Source organism: Chlorocebus sabaeus, chromosome 2 (genome assembly GCF_047675955.1).
Source record: "Chlorocebus sabaeus isolate Y175 chromosome 2, mChlSab1.0.hap1, whole genome shotgun sequence".
Taxonomy (NCBI): domain Eukaryota; kingdom Metazoa; phylum Chordata; class Mammalia; order Primates; family Cercopithecidae; genus Chlorocebus; species Chlorocebus sabaeus.
Genome location: NC_132905.1, coordinates 75,536,740 through 75,562,062, shown reverse-complemented (window position 1 = coordinate 75,562,062; position 25,323 = coordinate 75,536,740). Strand labels below are relative to the sequence as shown.

The following is a 25,323-nucleotide window of genomic DNA, read 5'->3' as shown; positions in this document are numbered from 1 at the left end:
ACTGTTCCCAGCCAATTTGTTTTCTTTTAAATGAACATTAAAAATAAGAACTTTATAAACCTAATTTTTTTTTCTGTCTTCTAAAAGTTCAACTCCATAGGTCCCTCTCATGAAAGAGAGAGATCAGTGCCCATCTAACCTGGGCGGTAGAGAGCAGGCCACCCCAATCCCCCTCACAGACATTACCAGATGCTAAAAAGTCTTGTTTGTAAGAGATATAAAAACATGATGATGGTCTCCTTCTCCTTTCAATAATAGGTGACATTTCATGAAATCTAAAGGTAGTTACAACTGTCAAAAGGCTTGTGATGTTATGCTCAACTCTACACAAAACTTTGACATACACCTTGATATTTCTGTGGACTTATAAGTAGGGCATAGAAAATTTCAGTTTGTTATTTTAACTAAACTTTAATCTATATTTAAGATGGATAAAAGATAGCTAGCTTTAGATGTTCTTCTCCATCTTGTTAATATTTCAGTATATTTTATATACTTCATTTCTGACAAAAAAAATTAGCTTCATCCAAAAAAAAAAAAAAAAAAGAATTGGGCTGGAATGAATTTATAAATATGGACAGTTTTTTTTTCCCTTTTAACCACTTCACAATAATTTGCTTCATTTGTTAGGGTTGGTCTAATACAGACATTCTTTTATAATTTGTCATCTATATCCATTCATTTGACATTTTCCTGAAGTAGCCAAAATGTGAAAGGAAGAACACGTGAGTAATCCATCAGAACTGTCTTTGTAGGATTCAGGGCATTTCAACGTGGAGCTTCCCTTCATTGACATTATTGTTAGGATTAACACTTGTAGAAAACCCAGTATAAAGCACAAGACCTGAGATGATGTAGAAGACCTCAGGTGGATGCAACCAAAAATGGAGGCCGATGCTGTTCTCAATTTGACATCTCTATTCCGCCTTCTCTTTATACCATCTTTGAAGGCTTATTTGCTGTGACAATTCCTGATTCACAGATGTGTTTTGAGCCCTTCTCAACAGAGTAGCTAGCTGCCAGGTGGTGAGATTTTTTAAAATAGAAAGCTAGACAAAGAGTTTATTTTCAGAACCAATCAATCAAGCCCTACTATACATGACAATAAAATAGGCATAAGAGAAAATTGTCCTGATAATTGTCACAGGCTTTGATGCTAGATGCTTAGATCTCATAAATTGTAGTCCATGGGGCTTTGGGTCATATTTAATTTTATTTAGAAGAATTAACGTGCCATTTTAGCCCCGAATTATTAAATTTCAATATGTGCCACTAAATCTGAAGCCACTTCTGACGTTAATTCATTTAACGTTTTGTGGTGGCAATTTGGGTGCCTTCCCAATGATACTGCAAACATATGAAAGGGGCGAATGAACTGAAATACGGTGGAGGAACTGAGGGCTCTCCTTGCTCTTGAGCTTTCTTGCCCAAAGATTCTTGCTCAGAAATACAGCTTCTTTAATCCAATTACTGGGTATATACCCAAAGGAATATAAATCATTCTACCATAAAGACACACTAATGTGTGTGTTCATTGTAACACTATTCACAATAGCAGGGACATGAAATCAACCTAAATGCCCATCAACAGCAGACTGGAGAAAGAAAATGTGGTACATATACACCATGGAATGCTATGCAGCCATGAAAAAATTAAAATCGTGTATTTTGGGGGAACATGGATGGAGCTGGAGGCCATTATTTGTAGCAAAGAGACACAAGAACAGAAAACCAAATATCACATGTTCTCACTTATAAGTGGGAGCTAAATAATGAGAACACATAGGCACAAAGAAGGAAATAACAGACACTGGGGTCTACTTGAGCATAGAAAGTGGGAGGAGGGAGGGAATCAGAAAAAAAATTACTATTGGGTATTAGGCTTAATACCTGGGTGATGAAATAATCTGTTCAATAAACCCCCACAACAAAAGTTTACCGAGATAACAAACCTGCACATGTACCTCGTACCTCAAATAAAAATTTTTTAAAAAGACCTTCTTGTGATCTTCCTGAGCGAAAAATTATACCACACTGTCTGGAAAGTTTATCTTCTACTAAGCAATCAATTTCAGGAGCATGCAGAATGTTAAGAAGAAGTGGACAAACCCTTAGCCACTCAGAAGTGGAAATTAAAATGAGAAGCCATTAAACAATATAAAGACTGTTAATATATTTCTGTTTTGGCCAAATAATTCTGCTTCTAGGAATCTATATAAAATTATATGCAAAATGTGTTAAAGTAGAATTCTTTTTTATTTTTGTGTGTTTTAGCGATGAAGTCTCACTATGTTGCCCAGGCTGGTCTCAAATTTCTGGGCTCAAGCAATCCTCCCACCTTTGCCTCCCAAAATGCTAAGATTATAGGCATGAACCACGGTCTCCAGCCTAGAATTCTTAGTGTTTGACAAAAATTGGGAACAACTTCAATATCCAGTGATATGGAATAAGTATATGTATCATCTGGGAAATTCCCTTCCCTACTTTTCTATGTAGGATTATTTATTTCCTGGACCCCACGTTGCTCTGTTTTTTGGTTTTACTTGTTTGTTTTGCTGGATCAGATCTTCCAGGGGCTCTTTGAGAAAGAGTGCAGAGAAAGGAAGCAAACACAGTAATGTTTTAGAATATTCTTTTTTCTAAAAATGGCTTTAACTCATACTTAATGGTTTGATTGGATATCAGATTTAGTCTGAAATATTTTTTTCTCTGAGTTGTGAAGATACCATGCTCTTGACTTCTTGATTTCAGTGTTGCTATTGAAAGTTCTATGTCCTAATTTTTCATCCTTTTTATATGACCTTATTCCAGGGTTCTGATATTTCACAATATGTCTTAGTGAGATTACTCTTTTCTATATTGTACTTTGCTTTTTGATGGACTCTTTAAGTCTGAAGTTTCATGTTTTTTAGTTCCAAAGCTTTCACTTATATTGTTTTCTAGTATTTGTTTCTCTCTTCTCCCTGTCTTGATCTGGGCATTTGACTCCCTGGACTGGTCATCTAGTTTTGTTAACTTTTCTTTACAATTTTGCATCTCTTTTTATTTATGTTTTATCTTAAGGAAAATTTGTCTGACTTTATTATTCATTCCTTTCATTGACTTTTTATTCTTGCCATCATATTTTTTGAATTTCAAGAATCTTTTCTTTTTTTAAGTATTGCTTTTTTGTTCACTATTCCATGTATTAAAATTATGCTCCTTCCATTTTCCTTATCTGTAAATTTCTGTTTTATATTATCATCTGTCTTTTACAGCTACTTTTTCTGCAAACTTCTTAATATATGTAGGATAGTAAAAAGAGCATACTTTTGTCATTGTTGATTTTTTCTGTTGTGTAGTGGGTGACTATTCTTCTGCTTCTTTCTTTTATCTTTCTTTCAGCTTACATTCCTTTTTTTCCTAAAATTTAATAGTTACCTAATTTAATTAGTTCATTAATCTATCCCTCTTAAATGAACTAATTTAATACAATTAGTTCATCACTTTTCAACCGTTCAATTAAAAATATTCTTCTGATGAAATGCATATAATAAAAAACCTCAAATTGACTTCAAACACATATGATTACTTTAGTAAATGCAGAGAAAGTGTTTAAGTGTTTCATAAAATCAGTATCAAGTCATGCTTAAAAATAAAACAAAACAAAATTAGAAATAAAAGACAACACCCTCAACCTGAAAATCATACCTATGATATATCATTTAGCACATATCATACTTCATGGTGATACGTTAAAAACATTTCGTTAAGTTCAACAGCGAAACAAGTGATAACTAGTACTAGTCACTTTCAACACTGTTCTACATTAAATACTGCAACAAAATCCTTTAAAATACCACACAAAACAGAATAGAAAATACAAAGTTATTCACACACTATTACTTATATCTAAATAAATTGCAAATTAAACAAATACTTAAATATTTAAACAAAAATAAAACTTCTGTAAATTCATGAGGTAATTCCTTTATAACCTCAGAGTGAACAAGGCTTTTTAAATTGTTTTAAAATCCAGGGCAGCAGATAAATTAACTACATTAATATAAAAATTTTCAATGCAAAAAATCATTAATTATGATTGACTCAGCATTTCTGCTTCTGGAAATCTATCCTATAGATATCTATACTCTCCATATAACATTATAAAATTGTTTATAACATGAAATACTGGAAGTATGCATTAGTAATGGAATTATTATTATTGTTGAATAATATGTAGCTAAAGAAAAACATGGCAATGCTCCCTCATAGCATTATATCCAGAGGATATTGTTAAGTGAATAAACCAAAATGCAGAATAGTAAATATAACAAGCCATTTTTTGTGCAAAAGGGAAAAATTAAAAATAAATATATTGATTTTCTTGTAATTTCATAAAGAAACATTAAAAAAATAAGAAAATAAGAAAAGTGGTTATCTACAGGTGGGGAAAAGGGAAGAGCTTAGAAGTAGCAGGATAGATGAGACTTCTCAATGCATGGTTTTGCACATTATTTTGATTTTTGCACCACATGAGTGTATATATATTCTATTCATTTATTAATATCAAATATATACAAAATAAAAATAGTGAATAAAATTCTAACAAATATGTGTGAAACCTTTATGGAGACAGTTACTCAATTTTTAAAAGAAAGAAATGAGATATATTGTATGCATGCACTGTAAAAGTCAGTTCTACTCAAAATGATTTATTGAGTCCATTCATGCTTTAGCCAAAGTTTAAGATTTTTAGTGGAACTTGTCCAGCTGATTTAAAAATTTTAATGTAAGTGCCAAGATCTACGAATAGGTAAGATAATCTTGAAGAAGAACAAACTGGAAAGATGAGTGTTCTGTCAAATATATAGACTTATTTTAAAGCTATAGTAATAAATATAGTACAGTCATAGAACAAGGATAGGCATATAGATCAACAGAACAATTAATGAACTCAGAAGCACTCTATGCATAGATCTAGACATAGCAATGATACCTGTGTGGTAGGGATGTTAATATGCACCATGTATCCATGTGCTGCCACACAACAGATCCCTTCACGTAAGCTGGAACCATGTGAGTATTTCTGACCAGTGGAGCATGAAGAGAAGTGATGGATGTCACTTCCAGGCCCGGCCAGTTAAAACCTATTGGAGGAACAAACAGAGAGTCACTAAGCTATAGCAATATTCAGTTTCTTGGTCTGAGTAGAAGGTATAAAGATTTTGTATTATTTCCTTTAAAATTTACTTATATTATTTTTTCTGTATGTTTTTTCATGTAAATGTTATTTTTCACATTTTTTGTAAATTATACAAATTAGAATAGGTGAAGAATGGCTTCCCACAAATATTCTAGGCACACGAAGAATTTTTTGTCTATTGCTGCTGTTTGCATAGCGTATTGTCAAGTTTCACTACTTGGTATGTAAAAGATTTTTTACAATAATGGTTTTATTATGGATTTAACCTTTTAACAATATAAAAATGACTCACCTTACTCTCTTCAGTAATTTCTAACTTAAAATGTTATTTCTGTTATTAATGTTACCATTACTGTCCTTTGTTAGTGGTTTCCTAGTAGAGATTTTGCTGAATTATGTGTGTATAATTTTTAATGCATATGATTTTAAGAAAATTTAATTAGATATTAAAAATCTGATTCTCAAGTTTTACTCTTTTAAATGGCAACATGTTCTGCAACCCAAATGTACTATCAAAACAGTATGGTTGATTGTACTTCTGCCATTTCGCTTTATACTTCCTGGGTTTTAATGTTTGTGATTTTTCTGCTTTTACTATGTAAATGCCTTTGCTCATTGTTATCTTTAGGTGTTTAGAAGGTAGACACCATGCTTTGAATTTTAGAAGTTATTTATTTCATTTTTCAAAGTGTGTGTATATATTTATGCATATATGTATGTGTGTAAAGATGAATTTATGAAATGGCTATTTCTGTAGAGGCTGAGAGTTATGCAAAGATTAGGACTCAGCAAAGAGGCAAGTGGTCTGGCAAACAAACATGGGCTTGCGACATGCTTCAGGGGACTTCACCTCTAAGGGTCTGGAAAAAAGAAAGTGCGCTATTAGAAAGTATGATTTGCTTCAAAATGCAGCTGCTGGCTGCTTAACTCATTCCACAGGCACAGCTGTGGCATGAATTTGTAGGTTAGAAGGGCTCTACAATATTTTAGATATTATTAGGGAGAATAATATCTGGCACTTCTGAGTTGCAATTGCAAGGTACATGATTTTAATGTGCTGTAGTGTTCCAGCGATATACGAGCTTTGTACTGTCGGGCCCAGGCCCGGGGTGGGGCAGTGGTATGTTCACTGCTTGCCACAAATTCTGGATTTGCGTTAAGGTCCAAGACGGACACTGGAAAGGCTGGCCTCGGAGTTATATGGCTTGCCTGCAAGCTCTAGCGATACACCATATGGACTTGGGGTTGAACAAATGTATGCACAGGAGGAAGAAATCTTCCTTAGAAATCAAGTTTCTTAGACTTAAGCAATTTCTTATAAAAGGATGGTAAAATCAGACACAAGGCCCAGAACTGAAAACATATGCTGAAGGGAACGTGTGGAACTGGTAACACAGGTGGCCACCATAGCAAATTTCTCATCTTGGTCCAAAAGAAGCAATGAATCAAATATGGCTTAGAGAAGTATTGCATACACAAGGAGCTTTTCTCCCTCCAGACATGGCCAATATATAGAAAAATCAAACCAAATATATAAATATTCTATGAATTAATCTCAAGCTGGAAAAATTTTCTTCTTGAATGTAAATTCTCAGCTTCTGGATTCTTGACCACTGGCATTGACCAACTGACATCTCATTGAGCCTGAAGCCAATATTGTTTTCTCCTTTCCACTGACATTTTGTGCATTTGTTATTGTTGGCACCATTAAGTACTCAGTAATAGGAAGATAATTTTGGCTAGGATAGTAACTGAGGTGCCAGGGATAGCTTGTTTTCTAAATGTTGCTTGTGTGGGGTTAATGCTGGGATAATCTTGTGTCTCTTATTATATCTTTAGATCCTTAATAAATGAGGCTAATGGGAGATGTGTGGCATTGAACTAATCCAAGCTATGAAGCTCTTAAAAGGTTTTCACACATTCCACGGAGAAAGGTATTTCACCACCCTACAGGATACAAAAACAAAACAAAACAAAACAAAACAAACTACTGGGCCTGAAACTGAGAAAGATGAGAAATTTGAGAGGTTAATTATTTATTTTTAAATTGCAATGTTTGAACTCTGAAATTTAACTTGTGTGACTAAGGTTTTTTTTATTTTGGCTTTTAGCTTCTTTGGATCTTAACATCTTTGTGCTTTAATTTGCAAGGGAATTTAAACTTTGAATTTTCTATTTTGGAACTTGATGATGGGGGATTTGTCCAGCATCTCTACAGCATTTTAAAATTATTTTTGTTATTTTATTTTTTTATTATTTTTATTATTATAGTGACTTTATGCATGCTAGTATTGAATACTGCAATGTCATTCAATCTCATTTCAGACAGTTGCTTCTGGGTACATAAATTCCATAGGCATAAGTTCATTGACTGGGTCATTTTTGCTGTAAAAAGAATGTTGACCAGAAGCATTGTGAGGTGAACTCAGCTATATAATGATGAATGAGGCATTGACTAAGTTCACAGATGGTCTTGATGAAAGTAGCACAGAGGGTGGGGAGGAAAATCCACATCCAGAATGAGTCTCTGTTAATATGGGAACAAACAGAAGCCTCCTCCATGATGGAAGAGATCCATTGTCATCAAGCTTCCACCAGTTAACTGGTTGCTGCCTTTTCCTTATGATGCCAGTTTTAAAAATTAACTTTGGGCTCTCTTACTGGCCACTTGGACAATCAGAACTGGTGGTAGTCATATCTGCTTTTCAAAGAGGAAATATATATTGTTGTACCCATGTATAACCTCTGGCTCGGCATCATTGACACTTTGTTCATAACCTATTGAACAAGCACTGGCCAGCTTGGGAAAGGGACTAATTTATATCCACTGAATGGGTCATCTTGGCAACACTGCCCTGAGTTCTTATGTAGTCAGTGTGCTGTGGGAGCATTTACACGAGACACCATTACTCTCCCTTGGGCACATTCGTAAAAGTCCATATCTCCTTAAGTCTCAGACATTTTTGTAACAAATATAATCTTTATTTTCTTCCGAGTTTTTAACTATTCAGTCAAACCATTGCTTACTGAATCAGTATAGACATATAATTTTGACCATCTTTCCTTCAATGTATACAGCCAGAGGAACCCGTAGAAATCCTATTCTGTCTGCCTTCTCCCCTCAGCAATAGCTATGATTCCACAGAAGTCCCTATCTTTCTCAGTTTTGGACTATTTATGAACTAGATTTCATTTTTTTTTTCTTCCTCAGTTAACTGGTCATGGAGAACGCACCATGCAGTTGTAAGTTAGGAATTAGGGAGAGATGTTCTAGTAGTGGATGTAGGAGTTGTAGAAGTATGAACAATCTGCTCATAAAAATTACTCCTGCATTTAGAACTGACTTTATCATGACCTTGTTTATAACTTGGCTCCTTCATGATGGAATGCTGCTATATTACACTCAACTTTGTGACTTAGAGGACCAGATAAAAGCCAGGTCACAATGGGGAGACCATTGTGACCAGGCCATATGGTCACGTAACTCCTACAGTCAGACATTCAGGCTTTTCAATAACTCAGTATTAAGCCAGGAGCTGTGTGTGAGTATTTGCAGAAAAGCGTATGGATTCTCCAAAATCCCTAGAGTTTTGCACTGTGACTCTTATCCCGGTTTGCCGCAAACCCCATACAGAATCTTAAGCTGCCAAAGATACTTTGAACACTGTTTTATCTGCTTATGAAGCCCAAATGGCAGAACAGTTTGCACTCTAGCCTGAACCAGCTGGAGGCCTTTTCTTGATATGACCCACAGTCAAAGCTGCCATTCTTACAGGATGCTTGGCAAATGGGTCAAAAGAGCTCACCCAAAATTATTTGCCTGCAAAATACAAAAAAGAACATTATGCCTCTTTCTTAGTGGAAAGGGGTGTAAGATAGAATAAATTTGATTTCCCATTGTATTAGGATATTTTTCTATTCCCCAGACCCTCGGACTTTTCAACACTTTCCTAAAGTAGCACACATTTAATTTTTTTAATGTGTGAGATTATTATCCATCTATCTTTGTCTTACCAGAGCCATGAAACCCGTTACTTCTTGCTCATCAGGCACTTTTGGCCCACTTTCATCCAATAGAGTGACCAGCTTATTGGCCTATGTCCTGTGGATATGAGACAATAAGGTTCTTGTGAAATAAATAGTAACAGAGTCAGAGATTGATGTAGCCTTGTCCAGGATAGTGAAGATGCATTGCCATTGTGGACAAATGAAGAGAAATCACTGTGGTGACTTAGATGTTATATCTGACAGGTATAGAGAAATAATAATTGCATAGGAAGAATTATATACTGTTGATTTCTTACAGTAAAAAGACAAAATCTGGATATTGCAGCTGAAGTCACTATTTAATTTCATTTAAAGTAAATCTACTTTCATCTTTTAAATCAGAACTCTCAACTGTGTGTGCCTTCCAGGCAAGTTAAGCGAGAATGTGTAGGAATTAGTATAGCTTCATCTCTCAAGACTTTCAAGAATGTAGTATTGCTTCTACGTCATTTCTCTTGTGTAGTGGAATAGAATTCTGTGAGCCCTCCCACCGTGATGACTGCCACTCCATGTTTCAGGGAGCCAGTGGAGTCTAGGAATTTTATTTTCAACTCTGCATTCAGGAGCTAAGTACTTCTTCCTATGGAATGAAATGAGCAAATTCACTGAACTCTTGGCCCCACTGTAAGATGGACTTGGTCAGAATGTTCATAAACTGCAACTCTAGTGGACTATGGCAAGGTGTGGATTTATGGAGATTGGCCTTACTTCAGAACCACATACTAGAAATCACCAAAGTTATGGGTATTTCTCTTTACTGCTGTATATTCACCCTGATGCGTAGTTCTAGGTATCTTTGGGAAAGACCAGGAGAAAGATCAATAGTGCATACTTGTGGCTGTGTCACAGGGTCTTTGAGGGTATCAAGCTTCTCTTTATTCATACTCTATAACTAGTCTCCAGATGAGTTCTGAAGTATAAATCTGGAAATTAGGTATGGAGTTATGCCTCTCTGTCATTATGGTTCAAGTATTACCTTCATTAGGAGGTAATATTTGATTTAGAGGTTTTATATTCGCCATTACTGAGATAAATTGAGACCTAAGGCTACTTATCATCTAATTCAGTTTTAATAATTTATAATTCATATAATCATTGTCACAAATTCTGAAGGTTAAAATGTGGTGACCACTTTGGTCTTGCTGTCAAACACAGAAACTACATCTACCTTCTCTGACGGTTGTGTGCTGTCACATGGCCTCTCTCACTTCTAGCCCCATCTTCACTGGAAACATGGAGTCTAATTCAATGACAATATCCCCCAAAACAGACGCTGCTAGTGCTCCAGACACATTCTTGCTGATTCCTAACCTTGAAGGACAAAGGTGTACAATGTTAAGATAAGGCCAGATGGTCACCCAGTGATGGCTTTCAAAGAGTTGAAAATTCTGTAGTCCATTTTTATTTGTTACTTGGTACATGAATTAACCAGCATGGTTAAAAGCATAGACAGTATGAGATAAATCTAGTCCTATCACCAGAATTTGTGCATAGTTTAAGGAAAAAAGGCAGACTCACAGACAAGTTCTATTTTCAAAATCAACAGAGCCAACCTGTGGGTTGAATGGATAAGCAAGCTCCTAGATTGCATATTTGTCTAAGATTATGAAAGACAGTAAATTATATGCCCAGAGCTTTAAAATCATTAACTAAAGAAGGTTCACAATACTTATCAGTGGGATAATCTGATGTTATCAGTTGGAAAGTTTGGCTTAGAGTACAATGACATAAGGCTTCAAAATATCTCACGGAATTCTGTGGAGCCATGGCCCATAGAAAAGTATTTCCCAAGAGTGGCGGCATGCTTTTGTAAAATAGTGTTACAAGTTTCTACAGCACCACTAGGTCTAACCACACCCTTTTGACATGGAGAGACTATCTAGTATTATTGTACTTGCCTGGGATTGATTTGCAGAATTAATTTATTTTGGGGGTTGTAGGATGATGTAAAAATGAAATGCTTATCCCAGGAGTCAAAGTCAAAGAGAATGAACATGCAGGGCTCATCTGGTTCGGCCTCTGATGATAGACACGAGGATGAGAAGGCGTTTCACAATCACGAGGTTGAATTCTGTGCCATCTTGTGTGTCTTTTCCTCATTTGTGTTCTCACGATATAGATGAGAAAAATAGGAAAACACACAATCAAACACTGGTGTATGGTTTTTATTAATGTTACATTGAGAACTGTAACACTATGATTATACTTGAAGATCAGCAAAATTGGCAAAAGAAATGCACTGGTTATACTAATAGTTATGACATAGCATAGGTTATATGAGACCAATAGACATACACTTTTGATAAGCAGAATATCAAGATTACCTCTAGAATGGAGATGGGAGATTCTTTAAAGATAACTAGTTTCTAATTAATAAATTATATGCTGTATTATTTTCTGTGCTGTATAAAAATTGACCACAAATTTAGCTGCTTTAAACAACACCCACTTATCTCATCATTTCTGTGGACCAGGAGTCCAGGCATGGTTTAGCTAGGTCCTTCTCATTGGTGCAATCAAGGTATTGGCCAGAGGTTAAGTTCTGATCCAAAGGCCCAGCTAGGGAAGGACCCACCCAAAACTCACTTGGTTATTGGCAGACTTAATTTCTTTGTGACTGTAGGACTCAGCAGCTTGCTTCTTCAAAATGACATAGGAAAGTGTAATGGTTGACTTTACGTGTCAATTTGGAGGGTGTTTTAGGATGAGATTGACATTTAAATTGGTGAACTTCGAGGAAAGCACATTGCCTTCCTTAATGTGGGTGTGCCTCATCCCATCAGACAAGAACAAAAACTCCACCTTCCCAAGTAAGAAGGGATTCTCCAGTAGATGGATTTTAGACCTTATCCACACTGCCAGCTGTCCTGGGTCTCCAGCCTCCTAGTCCACACTGCAGATTTTGACTCACTAACCTCCATAACCACATGAGCCAATTTCTTACAATAAATTTATTTCTGTATGTATACAAATCCTACTGGTTCTGTTTCTCTGGAAGACCCTGACTAAACAGAGGGATTCTAGAGCCAGACAGCGACCAAGACGGAGTCATCTTACATACTGAAGTGTATGAGAGAGTGACATCAGATCTTCTTGGCCATATTCTATTCACTAGATGCAGGTCCCAGACCTCACACACATTCTTTGGTTAAAGATTATACAAGGATGTGAACATCAGGGCACTGGGAATCGTGAGAGTCACCTTCAAATCTGTCTGCTACATCCTCTAGCCTCTTAAGTGAGAAACTGTGTAGAGTGATGGACAAGGCCTGGGCCTTCAACACAACCATGAATTTATATTCTGGGCCTTCAACTTATATCTATATCACCATAGGCATTTTTCAGTATGGTAAGGGGATCTCCAAAGGAGAGGAGCCAAATCTGGAGCCCCGATGCGGGTGATCCGGTGATTATCTGCGGTAATGCAGGAATTTATAGTTGAAGATAAGGGTGATACAGTGCGAAGATGGAGTGAATCATTCCCCTGGGAAGCTGTAGAGGTCAGAGCGACAAGGCAGGAAGAGGGACCCACCCTTTCTACTGGAAATGAAAGTACACGGGTACCCTCAGGCCGCAGAATACAGAGATGGATGATAAGAAGCTAAAGGAGTTTGAGTTGCAGGAAAGTGAAGAGGGTAAATTATAACACGTTCTCTCAGCTTTTAAGGATCATGGAAATTGGTTGCCTTGCTTCTTACCCAGCCTAGGGTAGAAAAGGAGTCTATCCTCGCACTGTAGTTCCAGAGCAGACTCAGGCTAGAATGTGAAGTTGCCCATCTCAGAATACCTCAGCTGGGAGGTAGAGGTTGTAATCACCCAAGGTGTTCTTCTTGTCCTCTGCACGGACGAGGCTGGCCACGGCAGGAGAACTGAATTAGCACTCAAATCAGTCTCTCTGAAGAAGGCTTGGAAGTTAATGTTTTTATGGACAATTTGGTGGGCAGGGGGCTAGGAAATGGATGCTGCTGACTGGTTGGGATGTGGAAAATGATCCTTGTACTCAAAGTGGACCTCTGGGTGGGGCCATAGGACAGGTGAGTCATGAGTTAGGGGTCAGAGTGAAGTCAGCCTGAAAAACATCCAAAAGGAAAAAACAACTGGCCGGTCGCGGCAGCTCAAGCCTGTAATCCCAGCACTTGGGGAGGCTGAGGTGGGTGGATCATGAGGTCAACAGACCGAGGCCATCCTCACCAACATGGTGAAACCCTGTCTCTACTAAAAATACAAAAATTAGCTGGGCATGGTGGTGTACGCCTGTAGTCCCAGCTATTTAGGAGGCTGAGGTGAGAGGATCGCTTGAGCCTGGGAAGCGGAGCTTTCAGTGAGCTGAGATCACGCCACTGCACTCCAGCCTGGCAATAGAGCGAGACTCCATCTCAAAAAAAAAAAAAAAAAAGAAAAGAAAAAACAATCAATCTTAGGTTTGACAATAGAGATATTCTCTATAGAAGTAACTGGGGACATCACAGATCTTGTGACCTCTGGCTACGTGACTCCTGAGTAGCAAGAGGTTATAGAAACCAGACCTTCATTTTAACAGATTTCAGCCCCCTCCCATAATCCTAACCTTGTTGCCTTTCATTACTCTTATAAAGACAGTGTAGCCTGTTTTACATGGATCATCCTTGCTTTAAGCTGTGAAAGGAGAGTAAATCTTCGGACCCCCAAATCACTAAGCTAAAGGGAAAGGTCAAGGTGGGAACTGCTAAGGGCAAACCTGCTCCCCATTCTATCCAAAGTCATCCCTCTGCTCACTGAGATAAATGCATATCTGATTGCCATCTTTGGAAAGGCTAATCAGAAAGTCAAAAGAAAGCAACCATTTCTCTCTTACCTACCTATGACCTAGAAGCCCTCTCCTCGCTTCGAGTTGTCCCGCCTTTCTGTACTGAATCAATGTTCATCTTACATATATTGATTGATGTCTCATACCTCCCTAAAATGTATAAAGTCGAGCTGTGCCCTGACCACCTTGGGCACCTGTCGTCAGGACCTCCTGAGGCTGTGTCACGGGCATGCATCCTTAAGTTTGGCAAAATAAACTTTCTAAATTGACTGAGACCTGTCTCTGATATTTGGGGTTCACAAACGTTAAACTATAAATTCCTCCCAAAGTTAGTTTGGCCCAGGCCCATGAATGACCAAAAGCAGCTTAGAGGTCAGAAGCCAGAAGGAGTCAACTATGTCAGATTTCTCTTACCGTCATATTTGGCAAAGGCAGTTTCAAGGTCAAGATAGCAGGAACAGAAGATGTTGACCACGATGTAAGCAGTACCAAATGTAGCAGCAAGGAGAGCGGGGGTGGTCACATTCCCATCACTGGGAAGAGAGGGGCTTAGAAGGAGATTCTAGTCATTCATCTGACGCTTTCCAGTAGAGGCTCCCTAAGAAACTTGGTTTTGTGGCCAACAGTGGAACTGTCCACAAGCTCTGTATTACACTCTTCCAGGCTGGTGGAAAATATGAAATCTTAACTCACAGGATTGTTATGAGAAAACAAGATATGATGTAAAAGTTTCCAGTATATATTTAGAACTCATTAAATGCCATTTTTATTTATAATTGGTGAAAAGAAACCTCCAGACTGGTGTCTACTTGATAACCCAAAAATATTTTTGAAGCTGAGATCATTGAATTGACTAAAATGTTTTCACTTAAAATAAGATACAGGCAAATTCAGACAGCCAAAGCAATCTGCACAGGTTTTTTTTTTTCTCTAATCTAAGTTCTCTGCTTCCTTCATGATTTGCATGTGACTGGAAATTGATTAAGAGATATGACAAAGCACATATAAATGAAAATTTTGGGGTGTCTTTTTTCTATTGAGTGGGTAAGAGAGAGTGTGTTGTGTTGTTCGTCCATTAGTGGTATTGGTGGGTTTGTTCATTAGAATTAAATTAGGATCTTGGGAGGCCAAACAGATTTTCTATAGACATTGATCTAGAGCTACCCATTAGCAAGTATAATTCAAAGACTGAGTTGAATCTTATTAAAAGAGATAAGGCAGAATAGTACTCAAGGCATACTAACAAAAATGAGGTATGGATTGTGACCAATGGCCAAAAAGAGTTGAGAGCTAAACGGAACATAATCCAATGGAAAAACAGTAAAACCATCCAGGTAAAACAGGCTTCATGGGTGTATACCCTTTGTCAGGCACGACTGTGTTGTACAGAGTCACACACACACACACACACACACACACACACAGGCCTCATACTTGGTTTAATTTTCTGCTGTCATCTTGGAATTTTTAATATTTTTAGAACAAGGGACTCCCCATTTTCATTTTGCACTGGGTCCCACAAATTTTGTAGCCAGTCCTACTTCAGGGGCCCAGGTATTTTATAAAGGTGAGGGATTAGAAAAGGAGTCTTCTAGCAGGATGGCTTCAGGGGCTCTAGGGTAGACGACAGAGTCCTGTGGAGCATTGGTTACAGGTAAATGTGCCAATTAACCTTGAATAACCTGCTACTAAGTCTTCAGGGTCCATGTTTACCAACTGGAAAATTTTCAGTCTAATAATTATACCTGTACTTTTTTTTTTTTTTTTTTAATGCTGGTACCATTAAGTTGAGTAGTTCCTTGAAAACATTTTACCATTATTCTTTTTCCAGTCTCCCAGAAATCATTTGTGACTCTGTTTATCATTAGTCTTCTTATCAGGTTGCCAGATTGATTAGGTTAAAGGGAAGAGTGGCGGGCATTTTAAAGGGGAAATCTGTTTAAATACACACACACACACACACACACACACACACACACACACAGTTTGTGTTAATATCCTAGAAACAGATCCTATTGCTTTTGGTGTGACATACAGAGTGAAGGCTCATTAGTATGTGACACATCAATCTGTGTATAGATGTGTCCAATGTCTTGTAAAACTGAAACTTGCTTTTTTTTTTTTTTGAGACGGAGTCTCACCCTGTCACCCAGGCTAGAGTGCTATGGCTCGATCTCGGCTCACTGCAACCTCCGCCTCCCAGGTTGAAGCGATTCTCCTGCTTCAGCATCCCATGTAACTGGGATTACACGCCTGTGCCACCATACCCAGGTAATTTTTTGTATCGTTAGTAGAGATGGGGTTTCACCATATTGGCCAGGCTGGTCTCAAACTCCTGACCTCTTGATCCACCCGCTTTAGCCTCCCAAAGTGCTGGAATGACAGGCATGAGCCACCACGCCTGGCCTAAAACTTGCTCCTTAGGTAAATTTTTAAATATGGTTTCCAGAGGTGTTGACATTAGCTGCCAAAGACAGTGAAAAACAACATCCAGTATCAAGAATAAAAACAAATGAAATACACAGGCATACCTATTTATTCCTTTACTCTATAGACAGTTTCAGATGGAAATTCAGTGTACAGGTTGAGTATCCCTTTTCTGGAATGCATAGGACAGAAGTGTTTTAGATTTTGGATTTTTTCAGATTTTTGAATATTTGTGTATACGTAATGAGATATCTTGGGAATGGGACTCAAGTCTAAACACGAAATTCATTTGTTTCATAGACACCCTAAACACATAGCCTGAAGGCAATTTTATACCATATTTTAAATAATTTTATGTGTGAAACAAAGTTTGTGTAATTGAACCATCAGAAAGCAAATGTGTCACTATCTTATATCAGTGCCCAAAAGGTTTGAATTTTGGAACATTTCAAATTTTTGGATTAAGGATACTGTACATAGTTTATTTTGAAAAGTTGTAAATAATGGTGGCTGGGTGTGGTGGCTCATGCCTATAATCCCAGCACTTTGGGAGGCTGAGGCAGGTGGATCGCTTGAGGTCAGGATTTCAAAACCAGTCTGGCTAACATGGTGAAACCCAGTCTCTACTAAAAATCTCAGCTGCTCAGGAGGCTGAGGCAGGAGAATCGCTTGAACCAGGGAGGCGGAGGTTGCAGTGAGCCAAGATTGCGCCACTGCACTCCAGCCTGGGCGACAGAGAGAGACTCCATCTCAGGAAAAAAAAAAAAAAAAGTGTTAAATAATGTTTACATTACTGTTTTGTCAAAGGTCTTTTCCTAGGCACTCTCTCTCTCTCTTTCTCTGACACACACACACGCACACACACACATACTCTCGTAGCCTCACACGCGTACATTTATAGTTCACCTCCTCTTCTCTCTACCATATTCTCTTTACCAGGCTAAGCCAGAAATGGAAAAATAATAGGAACAAGTGACCCTTCAGCAAGAACCCGTAAAGATCAGCCTGTGTTTTCCATTTTGGGCCAGGAAGTAGCAGGAGACTTACATCCTGTGCTGTTAATATCAGATCCTCTCGGTGAGGCTGGCTCACCATCCTGGAGCGGTGGAACTGGCTAGTTTGCAATGCACCATGCCATTGTATACACCCTTTCCCTCTAATGATCCCACCCAGTGAGGTGACCTGAATTGGCCTCCTGGGACCAAGCAAGGGTAGATTATCTATGTGGTCAGATTTCATGCCTTGATAACTACAAGCTTACTGGGACTCCTTACCTCACCTGATTATTTTTTAAAAAACATCAACAAATAAATATTTTGCCTATTATGCTATTTAGCAGAAGACAGACAAAAGATTCATTCGGATTAGATGTTTTTAAAGCCTATCACAACCACCAACACAAAACAAAAGCAACATGCCTCAACCAGATTCACAACGAAACACACAGTCATTAGTTTAGTCAGTAAGATTCAAAAGTGGTGCCTGAATTCTTCAGAGAATCTATGGATGATCTCCATGGCTCCCCACCCTTAGGGGAATGAGCTCTCTGTAGCCAGTAGGGAAGTTGGGAGCAACCCTCAAAGTGCAGGTGTTTCTGAGTCATCATAGTATCAGACAACCTACAAAGCTAAAGATATCTAAGATAAGATTGTTAATATATTTCTTGCCCTAAAGAGTCTATTGAGGTAAAATCAGTGCTCAACCATCACAAACAGCATAGATATATCTCTCCAAATGACAGTGAAGTAACATTTCATGAGGTAATCATGTTATCTCATCAAAGTAAGCAACGTCTTCATTCTTCCATCTCCGTTTACGTATTCTTTTACCCACTCTCTTCTCGTCTCCAACCAGTTTGGTTTTAAACTCAGAGACTGAATGATCAGCTGACCAGACTCATAACAGGAAATCCATCATTGCAATCATGCAATAACGAATTATCAAGAATCACAAAAGACATCAGATTAATAAAATGGAAAGGGCATTCATTTTGGCACTCAGGATAATTTTGGAAACATTCTGGTGAGTTACAAACTTTCTTTTATTCTTAGAACACAACCAGGTTGAAGGTTTTAGTAATGTAGCAAGCAGCCATATGTCTTCATGGCTATCCAAATTTTGCATAAATCTTCCTAGCAGCTATTATGATATTAAGATATCCAAAATTGTTGATATTTAGATTTTGGATGTTTCTAATATGTAGTCATATTAAACATTTTAAAATTTTCTCCTTATCATATCAGAACTACCATTCTAAAAACCTGACCGTGAATAGATGGTATGTGAGAAGGATGACATGATAACATACACAGACACACACATGCACACATGTATATATATTTTTAATTTTTTGAGATAGAGTCTCTCTCTGTCACCCAGGCTGGAGTGCAGTGGCGCGATCTCTGCTCACTGCAACCTCTGGTTCCCGGAGTGAAGAGATTCTCCCGCCTCAGCCTTCCAAGTAGCTGGGACTATAGGCGCGTGCCACCACACCCGTCTAATTTTTTGTATTTTTAGTAGAAATGGGATTTCACCATGTTAGCCAGGATGGTCTCAATCTCCTGACCTCTTGATATGCCTGCCTTGACCTCCCAAAGTGCTGGGATTACAGACAAGAGTCACCGCACCCGGCTATTTTAAATTTTTTTTATTTATATGTAATAGTTGTACATATTCTGGAAGTAGATGTGGTATTTTGATACATGTATACAATGTGTAATGATCAAATCAGGGTATTTGGGATATTCATCACCTCAAACATTTATCTTTCCTTTGTGTTGGGAACATTGCAGTTCTTCTCTTGCAACTATTTTGAAATATACAATAAATTATAGTTAACTATAATTTCCTTACTGTACTACTGAATACTAGAACGTATTTCTTCTATCTAACTATAGTTTTGGTTAAAGGGTACAAAAACACACACACATATTATAGTATGTATACGATATATATATGCAATCTATTATATATATAAAATGTATTTTTTTGTGACCCATATGATCTGGCACATGATCTTTGTAGAACAGAATACTAGAAACTGGAACTAACCTAGAAAACTGTAGATATACATTTTATATATATACATGTGCAATGTATTATATATAAATAAGTTATATAAATATATAATTATATATGCATTATATACGCAATACATATAATTATATATAATGTATATATAGTACATATACATATATGTATATATTATACAAACTGTAGATATTACATTGTATATAATATATAATTATATTTGCATTATATATAATCTATAGTTTTCTAGATTATAAACATAATTTATAGATTTCTAAACATCTATAGTTTTCTAGATTGGTTCCAATTTCTAGTATTCTGTTCTGTAGACAAAGATCATGCGTCAGATCTGAACTTTATTCAGAAAACATGCTCTTTCAAGCCTCCTAGGTAAAGTTCAGCCTTTAGTGTGTGAAGGTCTGGGATCAGGCCCTGGTCTAACCTCTCTAATGGACTTGCTGTATAGTTCCTAGCAGTTACTTAAGTTCAGGGCTTCAGTTTCATTTTAACATTTCAAAGATAAGAATGGGCTAGGTGCGGTGGCTCACACCTGTAATCCCAAGGCTTTGGGAAGCCAAGACAGGAATATTGCTTGAGGCTGGGAGTTCAAGACCAGCCTGGGCAACATAGCTAGACCCCATTTCTATTTAAAAATAAAAACTATTAAAAATTTTCCAGGTGTGGTACATGCTCCTCTAGTCCTAGCTACATAGGAGGCAGAGGCAAGAACATCACTTGAGCCCAGAAGTTCGAGGTTACAGTGAGCTATGATCGAGCCACTACATTTCAGCCTAGGTAACAGAACAAGACCCTGTCTCTCTCTAAAAAAAATACAAAAAATAAGAATAAAGATGTACACTTAGCTTATGCACTTCACAGGATTGTTCTGAGAAACAATGGAAATATTCGAAGTGAAAGCACTTTGGGTGTTTCTTTGTCCACATTTGTATCTATCATTTAGAGGGGGAGAGTGGTTGAATTCAAATAATTGTTCAGTGGAGTATTTGTTTTTCATTTGTTTTTCCTAACGTTAATATGAATGCAGAGTGGAAAGTAAAGAAGGGTCATTCTAATCACAGGTTCAGAATAATTTCTGAAAAGACAAAGATTGTATTTTAAACATTTAATAATGCATTCCAGATGCCTAGTAAATGTGAGCCAATTTTTAAATTTTTATAGAATAATCGCATATCTAAAATTTAGGTTAATGAAGACAGTTTAAAAACATGTATTTCACCATGACAGATCAAACGCAAGGGGGCGTCTTCTACATTTGTTTTAAAAGGTTTCCTGCTGCAGTCCACATACAAAATGATGTTCATTCGAATTGCTCTATTCATTCATGTGACTGAGGATACTTACTAAAATGTATTAGTTCCAAATATTACCTTCTCTGCACGTGACAGTTTTCACATTCAATGCATAAAATACTCTCCAGAGTGAGTTTATCACTCTGTTTTGGCTTAAAAATAATTTCATCATATTTTGTGACTTAAACTTAGAATGAACAAAAAGAATAACATTTACTAGACAGTATGTAAATACCCTGAATTTTAAGGCTTTAAAAAAACAAATCTACCCAAAACTTTAAAATGTCTCTCTCTCATCTATCCCTTTTTCCTCTTTTGCCCAGTTATTGTGCAAACCCTAGTTGTCTTGACAGGTCCGGAGGACCCACAGTTTGACTCCAGAAATGGCCAAAGCCTTTTAAGAGGAAATGTACAATCGCAGTCCTCTTAGATGTGGGGTATGTAAGGAGCAAGTTCTTAGAAAACACACATAGGTTGAGTTGTGTTAAAAAAAAAAACACAGGATTGTCTTCTGCCTTTCATCTGGAACTTTGGGATGGATAGGAGTAAACAGTTAAGCAAAGAAAGATAGACTGTGTGTGTGTGCATGTGTGTGTGTGTGCATGCACCTGCATGTGAGAGTAGTGTCAGTGGTGTTAAGTGCTGTGAAGTGAAGAAGGTCAATGAGACAGGGCTTGTGAATTAAGGCCTTTGTTAAGGAAGTTAGGAAAGGCCTTTCTGATAAAGTGATATTGCAAAAAACTCTTTATCCCCAGATAGCAGTAATACGAAACTGGAACATGTTTGATATCTTTGAAGAACCCAAAGGTGCCAATGTAGGTAGAGCAGAGTGAGTGAGGAGGACCATGGTAGGATATCAAATCAGAGAATGATTAGGGAGCTGATTAGGTAGGGTCTTGTGGTTCTTTGTAAGGACTTGGCCTTCACTCTGCATGAAAGCAAAAAGCAAAACAGAACCTAATGAATGGTTTTGAGGGATTATCGACTTCATCTGACATTTGCTTTTTAAAGCACTGTTGTTCCTTTGCATCTGCCGGGTTTGTATCCATGGATTTAGCTAACTGCAGATAAAAAAATTTTGAAAAAAATCCAATAAAAATAACAACACACTAATACAAAATTACAGAAATAAAAACCAATAAAAGTTAACAACTGTTTATATAGCATTTACGTTGTATTTGATATTACAAGTAATCTAAAGACGATTTAAAGTATGAGGGGATGTTTCGTAATAACTACTACATTTTTATATGAGAGACTTCAGCATCTTTGGATTTTGGTGTGGGAGGGGAGTTCTGGATGCTGAGGGAAGACAGTATTATTTCAGATCAAGTGCAGTGAATTGATTCCAGGAAGATGAAACCCATTAAAACACTATTCCAAAGTTGCAGGTAAGTAATGATGGTCACTTAGACCAGATTAGTAGCAGTGGAGGTGATGAGAAGGAGTTTGAATTCTGGATAGAGTCAAAAAGGTTTGTTGAGAGATTAGATGTAGAAAGTAAGAAAAGCAGAGGAGTAAAAATGACTCCAGTGTATTGGGCCCAAGCAACTGGAAAATGGAGCTGCCATTCACACAAATGTGGAAGACTGTGGGAGAAACAGATTTGAAAGGGAAGATAAGGACTTTGTTTTTTATGAAATGGCTAATAGGCATTCAAGAGGAGATATTAAGTAGACAAATAAACATATGAGTTGGGAGTTTGAGGATGAGGCCAAGCCTAGAGATTTAAAAAAGGACTCAATTATGTAAAGAATGAATTTACAGCCATTAGGCTGGATAAAGTCCTCCAGGATATCAAGACAGGAACAACAACAACAACAAAAAAAAGGTCTTAGTGCTTGAAAAGTTAAGAGTCCTGCAAAGAAGACTAAGAATAATTGATCATTGAGGTAAGAGAAGAATATTTAAAAAGGTATTCCAGAGACAAAGTGATAAAAGTAGTTCAAGGAGAACATCATAATAAGTGAAGGAAAATACGTGAGATTGGTCAAGTAGGATGAAGACTTAAAACTTGGGGATCAGTGACGAACTTTTCCAGAACAGTTTTGGAATTGTAGTGTGAGAAAAGTCAATTATAGTGGGTTCACAGGAGTGGCAAGAGTTCTTTTAACAGAAACATAGTAGACCAAATATCCTGAAAAACTCTTCAAATGAGCTAAAATGTTGATAAAATATAAGATATGACAAACATTTTTAATTTTATGGTGGACTGTCAAGAACGTAAGAGTTTTCTTGAGAGCCAACAATTTTTTTAAAAAATGGAATCAGAGATAAGTGCTGAAGACAACAGTTGTCTTGGAAGCATTCACTCACTTTTTTGTTTTTTGGTTTTTTTTTTAGATGAATTCTTGCTTTGTTGCTCAGGCTGGAGTGCAGTGGTGCAATCTCAGCTCACTGCAACCTCCGCCTCCTGGGTTCAAGTGATTCTTTTGCCTCTACATGCAACTAATAATATAATACTGCAAAAATAATTTAACAAATCCACTATTATTTTGAGAGATTTTTTGACAAAAATGTCAGTAGGGATGTGGAAGATTTGAACAGTTAAGAACCTTGAGCTAGTCAACATATACATTGAACACTACACCCAATGGTTAAATCATTTATATTTATTTTCCAGAACACATTTGTAAACATTGACCTTTTATCAACAGACATTTTCAATGAATTTTAAAGATTTGATTTTTTACCCACCCACATTCTTTAACTATAATGCTGTTAAGGTAGATACTGATAAGAAAAATATTAATAATTAGCCTGTATGGTTAAAGTTTAAAAATCAACTCTTGTGTCAAGAAAGAAATTATAGGATAAAATAGAAAATGCTTAAAACTGAATAATAATAAAAATGTTACACACATGGTAAATAGTGAAACAAATGGAATACAGTGAGAACTGTTCATACAAGGTCCTGTGTAGCCTTAAATGCTTAGAAAAATAAATGAGTAAACCAAACATTCAGTTACAAAATTACTTGGAGTTTCTCAACAGGTGTGTTATTGGTCTTCAAGGAAAAACAATTCTTTGTTGAGCAGGAATGTCCCACACATTACAGGATAAATACCAACCTAGCTTCGCCCACCTAATGCCTATCGCACTCCAGGGTTATTGTGAAAAGAGAAAATACCTGCACACGTTTTTAAATTCTACCAAGTAGATGATGCTACCTCCAGTTGAGAACCACTGAATTAGACAAAGAACAAAAGACTAAACCCAGAGAGAGACATATGAGATAAGAACAAAAATAAAAATGAGTGAAAATTAATGCACAAAAATGATAAGTTATGGGGGTCCAAAACCCAAAAATTGTTTCTTGAAAAGTACTACTAGTAAAATTAGTATGAAAAGTTTGATCGAAAAAGATTTTTAAAAAAGAAATCAATACAAAAAAGCAAGCAGTGTACATAACTATAGACTCAGTAGAGACTAAAAAAAAAATAAAATGATACTGTGAATAGCTTTATGCCACTAAATTTGAAAAAATGAAATATATATGTGAATATACATATGTACATACATATGTATCATATATATAAAAAATATGTGTGTGTGTGTCTTTATAGTCAGGAGGAAATAGAAGATATAAATGTTCCTAAACCAATTTGAAATGTTGAATTTGTACTTTTAATCTTTCTTACAAATAAATAATTTGCCCAGAGTATTTTTAGGCTAATTCTACAAAACATATATACATTTTTTGTTGTTGTTTTTGGAGATTGAGTCTTGCTCTGTCACCCAGGCTGGAGCGCAGTGGCACAATCTCGGTTCACTGCAACCTCCACCTCCCGGGTTTAAGCGATTCTCTTGCCTCAGCCTCCCGAGTAGCTGGGACTACAGGCACGTACCACCACGCCTGGCTAATTTTTTTGTATTTTTAGTAGAGACAGAGGTTCACTGTGTTAGCCAGGAAAGTCTCAATCTCCTGACCTCATAATCTGCCCGCCTTGGCGTCCCAAAGTGCTGGGCTTACAGGTGCGAGCCACCATGCCCAGTCACATATATACTTTTATATGCAATTTCCAAGGGGTCTGAACAATAAGAACATCTCTCCAACTCATTTTATGGAGCTGGCATGATCTCAGTAACAAAATCAGAAAAGCATAAGTGTGAGAAATTAAATTATAGGCCAAGTTACCCATGACCGTTAAGGCAAAAATCCTAAATCGAATATTGGCAAACCAGGCTGACATATTAAATAAGCAAATATACCACAATGTTGAGTTTAACCTAGCCGTGCAAGATTGGTTTGATTCGAGAATGAAAGCACATCTATAAAACCATATTAACAGGTAGGGAAAAGTATGTTAGTGTCTCCATAGACGTAGAAAATAGTATTTAAAAAATTTAACATTCATTTATGATAAAATTACATAAGTCTGTCATAAGCTGGGAGTAAAAGAAAATCTCTTTCACCATTTAAAGATTATCTATAAAATGTGGCAAACATTGATCGTGAAACATTGAAAGTGTTCCCTTTAAATGTGGACCAACACAAGGAAATTCACTACCATTTTATCTACCTAGTACTGTAATAA

At 36.9% G+C, this 25,323-nt stretch overlaps 2 long non-coding RNA genes across 2 annotated transcripts in view; both read right to left on the bottom strand.

Moving 5' to 3' along the window:
- Positions 1-10,539, bottom strand: part of LOC119621449 (uncharacterized) — a 28,087-nt gene extending 17,548 nt beyond the window's left edge. The window contains exons 1-3 of the long non-coding RNA XR_005238000.2: positions 10,401-10,539; positions 9,200-9,287; positions 4,979-5,129 (exon numbers count right to left, since the gene is read on the bottom strand). This is a non-coding gene — a long non-coding RNA (uncharacterized lncRNA). The remainder of the gene's footprint in view (positions 1-4,978; positions 5,130-9,199; positions 9,288-10,400) is intronic.
- Positions 10,540-11,038: 499 nt separating this feature from the next.
- LOC140710481 (uncharacterized) overlaps positions 11,039-25,323 on the bottom strand; it is a 44,570-nt gene continuing 30,285 nt past the window's right edge. The window contains exons 2-3 of the long non-coding RNA XR_012091519.1: positions 14,433-14,682; positions 11,039-13,083 (exon numbers count right to left, since the gene is read on the bottom strand). This is a non-coding gene — a long non-coding RNA (uncharacterized lncRNA). The remainder of the gene's footprint in view (positions 13,084-14,432; positions 14,683-25,323) is intronic.